A 10,214-nucleotide genomic window follows, 5' to 3' on the forward strand; every position below is an offset into this window, starting at 1 on the left:
GAACATGGCTATCATATCACCCCTTAACCTCCTCTTCTCCAGGCTAAACATGCCCAGCTCCCTAAGGCGTTCCTCATAAAGCATCGTTTCCAGACCTTTGACCATTTTGGTTGCCCTCCTCTGGACACGTTCCAGTTTGTCAGTGTCCTTCTTGAACTGTGGTGCCCAGAATCTATTTATACCCTACCTGATGGGACTGAAGACAGCTTGCAGATAAAAAAGAGAATCGCTAAAAACATAGGGGGTGGGGATCATTTTTAAAACCACTAAACATTAATAGAATGAAAACTATATACATATTAAAAAATCTGTTTAAAACATATAATAAAAACAGTATGGCACCAGCCCTTTAATGAAAACCAGCAAATTACCAAAAGCCTGTTGGAACAAGAAAGTATTTACCTGCTGGTGAATGGCAACAAAGAGGGAACTCCAGGGAGGGAATTCCAGATTCTGGGAGCAGCCACCAAAGATCTCAAAGTCCAGGCAGGTTCATATGAAAGAATAATAATTCCACTGCCACTACTCAATCATTATCATAATCGTCTTCTTATGTTAATTTCAGTCCCACATTTCAGGACATCTTTCGACACAAGATGGCATATATATGTAATAAATTACAACACATACAATGACAAACATTCCAAACTGTTGAAATAACAATACAATAACACAGAACATCAGCCTTAACGTTAAATGTAATGACACCCAATAAGAATTTCACAACTATTTCTCTCTGCCCTGCTATTAGCAGATCTGGTCCTAACCATCAGCTCTTGTTAATGAAACATTGGTTGACCATCCTGGGCTATTAACCAGCAAATTGCCTCGTTTTCCAACTACAAGTGTGTTCAGTTACAAATAAGCCTAGGAGGCTTGCGGAATTCATCGTGTTGTGTGATTGGTTGACAAATTCTCTGAAGCTATCCTTTAAGAGCTGGAAAGGGAAGGGGCGAGAATAGCCAAAATTTCAGCATTGTAGCACAGGTAAGTGTCTGTGCGGTTACCTAAGTAGGAAGTCTCCACTCAAGCAATTCTGCTCATTGGGAATTAAGTAGGGAAAAAATGCTCAGGCACGTTAATGCAGAACGAAAGCAGAAAAGCACCCATTCCTTTGAGAATCTGCCTTCATCTTTGAGAACCATGTGTGAAATCTCTCTCTCTCCTCTTAGCTTGATCTGCCGATTGAAACACATTAAACCTATTGTAACCGGTGAAGTGATTAATGTGCCTGAATCTGAGTTGATCTACAGGGGGAAAAGATTCAACCTGAAATTCATTATATTGTACCTAGGTGAAGCAGGGGAATAAAAACACCCTAAAGGTGGTTTGTCATCTCCTGCAATGATACTTAATGAGAAGGGGAGGGGGCTCAATTCATTTCTCTCACTTTCTAAATATAACTTTATTGACTGGGTTCATTGCAATTTATCTTCCCACCTTTGCAGCGAAGTTTACTTTCTCAGAAAGCTCCGCTCACCCTTTGGAATTCCTTCTAATACTGGCACAACATGCGCTGCAATATTGAGCATTTCCTGAAGCACTGATACAATGCTTGAATTAAGCTCACAGGCTCTCGCTTCCACTGATCTCAGCGCTCCTGCTTGAATAGCCTGCTGGTGTAGTCCTGTAGTTTTCAAACTTTCTCTACTCTAGGAACAATGTTCTACATTGCCCTGTTTGCTAAAGAAGCCCTGAGCATCCACACTGGGGTCCTTTGCAGACTGCTTAATAATAATAATAATAAAATAATAATAATAATAATAATAATAATAATAATAATAATAATAAAAAATAAATAATTTTTAAATTCACACCCTGCCCATCTGAGTGGGTTGCCCCAGACACTCTGGGCAGCTTTCAACATATATAAGAAACATAATAAAACATTGAAAAAACTTTCCTATGCAGGGCTGCCTTCAGATGCCTTCTAAAGATTGTATACTTACTTATCTCCTTGGCTCATGGGTCATATACCTCCATGTCCTCCAAGTTTTCTCTGAAGAAAATAGGGATGTCCTAAGAAAAAGCAGGACTTTCCAGGGTCAAATCATGGAACAGTTTTTTCTTTCGGTGCTTTAATTTTCCTTCAGGGCAGAAAGTTAAAAGGACTAATAACTGCTCTGTTTGGTGAAGAAATATCCCTTTCAATCACAATATTAGTTTCAATGGTAGATGCTTTCTGTTTCCTTGTTTAAAGAAAAGTTGCTCAAAATGACCACCGATGTTTGTCATTTTTCAAGCCTCCTTTTTTCAGCCTTAATGAATTCTGAGTTATTTTCTTTTCTCAAAGGAGCAAATAACTGAAAGTTCTGGAAAGGATTTGAATCAAAGAACTTAATGCTACTGGTTGTGATCTGCTGCTGTTGTAGTAGTAGTCAGGGATTCTAAAGTTCTAAACCAGAAACCTTTATAGCCTAGGGCTGGGATTATGGCTTTGGGAGCTACCTGGGTGAGCAATCTGAACCTACAGTGCATTTCTAACTATGTCTTCTCAGTCCTATTGAGTTCAATGGGCTTACTCATGAGTAAGTGGGATTAGAATTGCAGCCTTAGATCTCAGATCACTTTTCAAGTACAGATGGGAATAGGACCACCCACAGCTTCTCCTGAAGAGCAGGAAAAAGGATGGACTGCAGGAACAAACCCAGAAAGGCACACCCACCCTACACAAAAAATGAAAAGTGGAGCCGATACGTGATATAATGGCAAAAGCAATGTTGCTGAATTATCACAATATCATTAGGAAAAGCAAGCACCTGCAATATTAAAGGAATACAAAATGCAATAGCGAAAAACACTGAAAATGCAAATGCCTTCAAACACCTGCAGCCGGCACCTAACTAGCTAGAGCTAGGTCTACAATTCACAAGGAGGTTAGAGAGAAATTGTTCCAAAATACACCAGAGCGGACAAGACATCTCTTAATACTCTGAGTAAATCTCGTCTGAATAAATACATCCATAGCGGGGGACCCCTAAAATCACAGGCGCTGAAGCCTGTGAACAAGGAGATTCGGTGGGCACCTTTGCGCCCCCCGGTATCGCGAAAGAGCCTTTTTAAAGGCTCCGGAGCGGCATCGGGTGTGAGCGCGGTGCTGAGGATCGCAACCCAGCGCACGGAGCGAAGGCGCGTCGCCATTGACGGAGAGCGCCGATTCCTTCCTGAAACTACCGATTGGAAACAACACCCGTGAGTAAGAACAATAAATAAAGGGAACGGGACTTTAAAAATTTGAGAAGATTCGGCTGAAAACGGGAGAGGCAAAAAATAAGGAAGTCTGCCCCCCGGAGCTACATGATTGACTGAGCAACGAAAAGAGCAAGCTGTGTTTAAAGGGAACGTTTAGGCTTTACAAATTGATTAAACTTGACATCGGAAGAGCACCTCCCCCCCCAACGAGCAGGAGAGGGGGGGAAGAAACTTGACTTAATTCTATCTGCTCAAGAAGGGAGATTTGAATGGGAAACCTTCCATTGCCGATACTCTGGCCAGGCTGCCGGGGAAGTGAGCGCCTGAAGTGAGCTGTCAAACTTAATTTGAGGATACAAAGTAAGATCTGTCTGACATAAAATAACGGGACTTTAGCGGACAAAAACTGTAACTTTTTAAACTGCAAAAAGTAGGGTTTGCATTTGGACTTTCGCTTTCGGAACTTTGCATGGCTATTTCTCTCCCTGTTTCTTTGTTACCGCATTGGATACAATGTACTCCCTCTAGAGGCTCAAAAGAGAGACTGTTGTATTGAGACATAAACAGTGGGATTTTCCAGCTGCAACTGTTCCTGTGGGAACGACCTTGAGATATGAGCGGCCCACTGGATGAAATATCAACAAGATCCAAGGCAAAACAGGCTCAGGCTCAAAAGAAAAGAGGCTCCTTGACAGGAGCAACAGCAACACAGGAAAGAACAACAACGGTATCAATGGATTCCATGACACAGGCTCTACTCAAGATAAATGAATCTTTAGAATCGCTTACTAGGCAATCTACAGAGAATTCCAAGAAACTGACGGAATTGACAACAAGATTGGATTTGAACACGACAATTATATCGACAAATACAGATTCTATAAATCGATTAATTCAGGAAAGTGCAGAGACGAGGAAAATAGCCGAAAACGCGAGGACCACGGCCGAGGAAACCAAAGGGAAATTTGTCCCTATTGCAAGGAAGGTACATGAGCATGATGAAGCCCTGGCCCTTATGGAACTTGAGAGGAAAGGCAAGAACTTGAAATTGAGACTGGTACCTGAGGAGGAGGAGGACAAGCTTGGGGAATTCCTTACAGATAAGTTTCAAGAATTTTGGAGTGAAGAGTTGGGAGAAGAGGAAGAGGAATTTACAATAACTACAGCCTTCCGGATTGGAAGAAAGCAAGGCAAGAAGCCAAGGGATTGTTTAATAACTTTTAGATCCAAGGAAGAGAGAGATAAAATATTGAACCTACATTTCCAGAGGGCATTGGTTATCAAAAATTCCCAAATACAGATCTTCAAAGATATTCCCAGATACTTTTTGGAGGTGAGAACACAATTTAAAGACCTAGTCGAAATATTAAAACAAAACAACATTCAATTCAGGTGGGAATTCCCACAAGGACTGTCCTTCAACTTCAAAGGGAAGAAAATTAAAATAAAAACAATCCAAGACAAAGAACACTTTTTGGAGAGAAACCTTGAGGACTTTCAGAAAGGAACTGTAGAGGGGGGAACATTGGACATAACCAACCTATCGTTTGGATTGAACCAAGCACCGACGGACGAGGAACAAGAACTTGGAGCAGTGGGTGGGAAAAGTACCCAATAATAAAAATGTCTCTGCAACTTCTGAGTTGGAACTGTAATGGTCCAAACCATCCCCGAAAAAGAGATCAAGTTTTTCATATATTAAAGAAAGAACAATTAGATATAATTTGCTTGCAAGAAACCCACATTGCCAGGATACACAGGAAGCTTTTGACAAATAAGAGACTAGGACTGGAATTTGTTTCCTCGGACAAAGTCAAGAAAAGAGGGGTGGTGATTTATGCCAAGGAAAAATGGGAACCAAAAATGATTTTCAAAGATGATGAAGGAAGATACCTGGCAATAGAAATTCAAATTCAAGGAGAAAAGATTTTAATTGTTGGAGTTTATGCACCTAATGAGGGGAAGGCAGAGTTTTTTAAGAAGTTGCATGAGACTTTAATGGACTTTATGGACTTTAAAATTATAATGATGGGAGATTTCAACGGAGTTGTCTCCACAAATATGGACAAGGCACAAAGACAAGTAATTTCTAAGGACGGGAGACTACCAAAGACCTTCTTTGAACTCACTGACACCATGGACTTGATCGACATTTGGAGAACTAGGAACCCTCTGGAAAGAGAGGGAACCTTTTTCTCGGAAGCAAAAATGACCTGGACTAGAATTGATCAAATTTGGATTTCTAGCAACCTGGCACCAAGAGTGAAAAAGACAGAAATCTGCACAAAAACCTGCTCCGACCACAACGCAGTTAAGATGGAAATGAAATTAACAACGGCTGGAACCTTCAGATGGAGAATGAATGACACCCTATTTAGAGATGAAGAAATCTATCAAAAGGCCCAAAAAATATTGAAGGATTACTTTGAGATAAATTTGAGAACGGAGGTGGAAAAAAGAATAGTATGGGACGCAAGCAAGGCCGTGATGCGTGGATTCCTAATTCAGCAAAATTCTATAAAAAGGAAGAAACAAAATGAGAGGAAGGAAAAGATTTTGAACCAGATAAAGGAAGGAGAAAAGAAACTGAGATCTAAACCGAAGTCTCATGAGATCTTAAGAGAAATAAAGTACCATCAGACGCAATACATGGAATTGATGAACCAGGAAATAGAATGGAAGATAAAGCAAATGAGACAAAGGACATTTGAATCGGCAGATAAATGTGGGAAACTGCTGTCATGGCAACTGAAAAAGAGGCAAAAGTTAAACACTGTGACATCCCTGGAAATAGATGGAAAAATTATCAACAAACCAAATGAAATAAGCAACTGTTTTCAAAGTTTCTTCAAAAAACTCTATGCACAAGGGCCTACAAACGAACAAGAAATAGAGGAATTTGTTAAAAAATATGGACTATCAAAGATTTCAGAACAAAATAAAAGGATTTTGAATGAAAAAATTACAGAACAAGAAATAGAGGGTGCCATCCAGAATATGAAATTGGGGAAATCACCAGGACCAGATGGTTTGACTGCGAAATACTACAAAGATCTTAAAGAATGGCTAACACAGCCATTGAAGGAAGTATGCAATCAGATATTAGAGGGGAAAAAGGCTCCCGAATCGTGGAGAGAAGCATTCATCTCACTTATACCGAAGACAGAGACTGAGAAACATCAAGTTAAAAACTACCGCCCTATATCACTCTTGAACGTGGATTATAAAATCTTTGCGGACGTTTTGGCAAAAAGATTTAAGAGAGTTTTGGTGGAGGAGATTCATAAGAACCAAACAGGCTTTCTCCCAGGGAGACATATGTCAGAAAATGTGAGGAACATTATAGACATTTTGGAGATGTTAGAGGTGGACATTAATAGGAAGGCAGTTTTGATCTTTGTGGACGCGGAGAAGGCCTTTGACAACATTTCTTGGAAATTTATGAAGAAGAATCTCCATGGGATGGGGGTAGGCCAAGGGTTTGAAAACGGTATAGGTGCAATATATTCTGAACAAAGAGCGAAACTAATTGTGAACAATGTGGTAATGGATGAAATACCAATAGAGAAAGGTACACGACAGGGATGCCCTCTATCCCCTTTACTGTTTATATCTGTCCTGGAGGTTTTATTAAACATGATTAGGAAGGACCAGCTGGTAAAAGGAATACAGGTCGGATCTAAACAATATAAGTTAAGGGCATTTGCAGATGATTTAGTGTTAACTTTGCAACAGCCAGAAGCTAGTACCAAAAGAGTTTTAGAATTAATGGAGATATTCGGCCAGGTTGCAGGATTTAAACTGAACAAACAGAAAACAAAGGTGCTGGAAAAAAATCTAACAAAAGAGGAGAAAGATAGGTTTCAAAGTGAAACTGGGTTGGAAATAGAAAAAAAGGTTAAGTACCTGGGGGTAAATCTGACATCAAAAAATGTGAATCTATTTAAAGACAACTATGAAAAATGCTGGACAGAAATTAAAAAAGATCTAGACATATGGTCTAGGCTGAAACTTTCCTTGTTAGGCCGAATTGCTGTTATCAAGATGAATGTATTGCCAAGAATGTTGTTTTTATTTCAGACGTTGCAGATTCTAGACAAAATGGACTGTTTCAAGAAGTGGCAGAAAGACATATCTAAATTTGTCTGGCAGGGCAAAAAGCCCAGAATAAAATTTAAGATTTTAACTGATGCAAAAGATAGAGGGGGCTTCGCCCTGCCAGACTTAAGACTTTATTATGAATCAGCAGCCTTTTGCTGGTTGAAGCAATGGCTACTTCTTGAAGACACAGACATTCTTGATCTGGAAGGATATGACAATAGTTTTGGTTGGCATGCATATCTGTGGTATGACAAGGTAAAGGTTTATAAAAGTTTTAAAAACCATATTGTCAGGAAAGCATTGTACAATGTTTGGAATAGATATAAGGATTTACTGGAAAGTAAAACCCCTAGGTGGTTGTCACCAATGGAAGCGAAAGCAGTGAAAAAAATTAATATGGACTCTAATTGGCCTAAGTATTGTGAAATTTTAGAATATGATGGCGAAAAACTAATGTTACAAAGTTTTGAGAAGCTAAAGCATAAAGTTCGAGATTGGTTACACTATCGTCAGATAAATGAGATGTTTAAGCAGGACAGGAAACTTGGTTTTCAGAAGGAGAGGTCAAAGTTAGAAACAGAATTGCTAGAATCCAATACTAAAAACTTATCTAAAATGTATAATTTGCTGCTGAAATGGAATACACAGGATGAAACAGTGAAATCAGCTATGATTAAATGGGCACAGGACATTGGTCACGACATTATGTTTGATGACTGGGAACAGTTATGGACCACCGGTGTTAAATTCACGGCATGTAATGCCCTGAAAGAGAATATAATGAAAATGATCTATAGGTGGTACATGACCCCAGTCAAACTTGCAAAGATTTACCATCTGCCCAATAATAAATGTTGGAAATGTAATGAGGCTGAAGGTACCTTCTACCATCTTTGGTGGACCTGCCCAAAGATTAAGGCCTACTGGGAAATGATCTATAATGAAATTAAGAAAGTCCTTAAGTGGACATTTGTAAAGAAACCGGAGGCTTTTCTCTTGGGCATGGTCGGCCAATTGGTATCAAAGAAGGATAAGACATTCTTCATATATGCAACCACGGCAGCAAGAATCCTGTTGGCAAAGTATTGGAAGATGAAAGAATTACCTACTCTGGAAGAATGGCAATCGAAGGTGATGGAATATATGGGACTGGCAGAGATGACCGGCAGAATCCGTGACCAGAGGAAAGAGACAGTGGAAGAGGATTGGAGGAAATTTAAAACATATCTAAAAAATTGTTGTAAAATTGTGGACTGATAAGATGTTAAGGGGTAGGAAATAAAGAACTACAGCTGTAAATCTTAAACTTTAAGGAAATTTAAAAGGGGTTTAACCAAAGACTGATTGATGAGTTGCTCGAAAAATGGTAAAACAAGGATGTGGCGAAGGGAAGGCATGGGGAAGTCGATTTTTGTTGTTTGTTTTTGATGTTTGTGTTCGTTTTGTATTGTCATTAATATGTGTAAAAACTAATAAAAATATTTAAAAAAAAATGAATAAATACATCCATGGGCCTGTATGCAGAGCCGTCTTTCCCATTGGGCTTAGTTGCACCAGGGCGCCGGCCTCTCAGGCCTCCCCTTTCCCTGCATGCCCACCAGCTGCACCCCGTCAACCATATGGCTGGCGGGTGTGCAGCTTGCTCCCAAGCCCCTGCGGGAGGAGAGCGATCCCTGCAGGGGCTTGGGAAAGGTCGACAACTCTGGGAAACGGGTGGGGGGCGCCGGAGGGATCTTTGCATCACGGCACTGGATACGCTTAAGACGGCCCTACCTGTATGATTTGTGTTTCAGAGCCAATGGCAGCTTTTGGAAAACTGGGATGGCAAACATGGTATGGGAAGAAAAGGTTAGAAATGCCTCATTTCCTATTGCCCCAGCTCTGATTAACTCTGAAGCTCCAGCAAACCAAACCAAACCAAACGTCTTCTATATCTTGCCCCTTCTGCCCTTCATAAACTGTGTGAGCTTTCCAGAAGTGTTGGAGGAGAATGGGGATCCCTTCTGTGACTTCACTCACTATTTAGGAGTTGAATTGGGTTGGAACTGATCACTGCAATGTAGTAGTTGCATCTCCAGAGAAATGTGGACCACACGCCCATGGGTTGAGAATCACTTGTGGTCTTAGTTGCTGTAGAATAACCAGCCTCGTATTACTGCTTAAGTCTGTTTAATCACAAAGGGGTTAATACCCTAGAGTAAGCTATCCCACCTGGCTTCTATTGCCTTGGGAAGAAGTAATCAAGTCTATTGTTCTCCACCAATCTACTTGAGAAGCTCAGCTGTGTCAAGAGGTCTTCATTGATGGTTCCAGTTCAGCTGCATGACTTTCAGAAGCCTCTCTTTTGTGTTCCTAACCTATACCAATAATTTAGGAACTTTCACCACTTTGTAACTTGAACTGCCTGTGCAACTTTTCTGAAGAATGCGGGCCTCACCTTTGAAGAGTTTGTAAGTAACCCATTTTTTAAAAAAACTTGCCAAACTTGTGGTCTTTTTCCTAAGCTGGGGGAAAAGGGAAATGTTGGAGGTGGGGACTTTTAAGGGGACATTTTAGAACTCACTTGGTGGGGATGTATTTAGCACATATTGCCATGCTTTGCTGCTTATTTTGTGACTTATTAGGTATGCATATTTTTTAAAAGAGCTGAACCGCTCTGTGAACCGCCCTGAGACCTCCAGGTATAGGGCAGTATATAAATTTAATAAATAATAAAACCTGTCTGCCACCATTTATTGATGCTGAAAGGCTTAAGGTGGGAAACCAGAAATCCCCCATGTGTAGCCAGTATTTAAGCAAATGGCACTAAACCATCACTACTGCTACACCAGCTAAACCATTTCTCTGGCTCTGGATTGATATATGGTATAACCCTGCCCTTGTAAGAAACTTTTGTTGCTCTGCTTGGTGATCCTATTAAT

This window comes from Podarcis melisellensis (assembly GCF_964234715.1).
Source record: "Podarcis melisellensis genome assembly, chromosome: 2".
NCBI classification, from domain to species: domain Eukaryota; kingdom Metazoa; phylum Chordata; class Lepidosauria; order Squamata; family Lacertidae; genus Podarcis; species Podarcis melisellensis.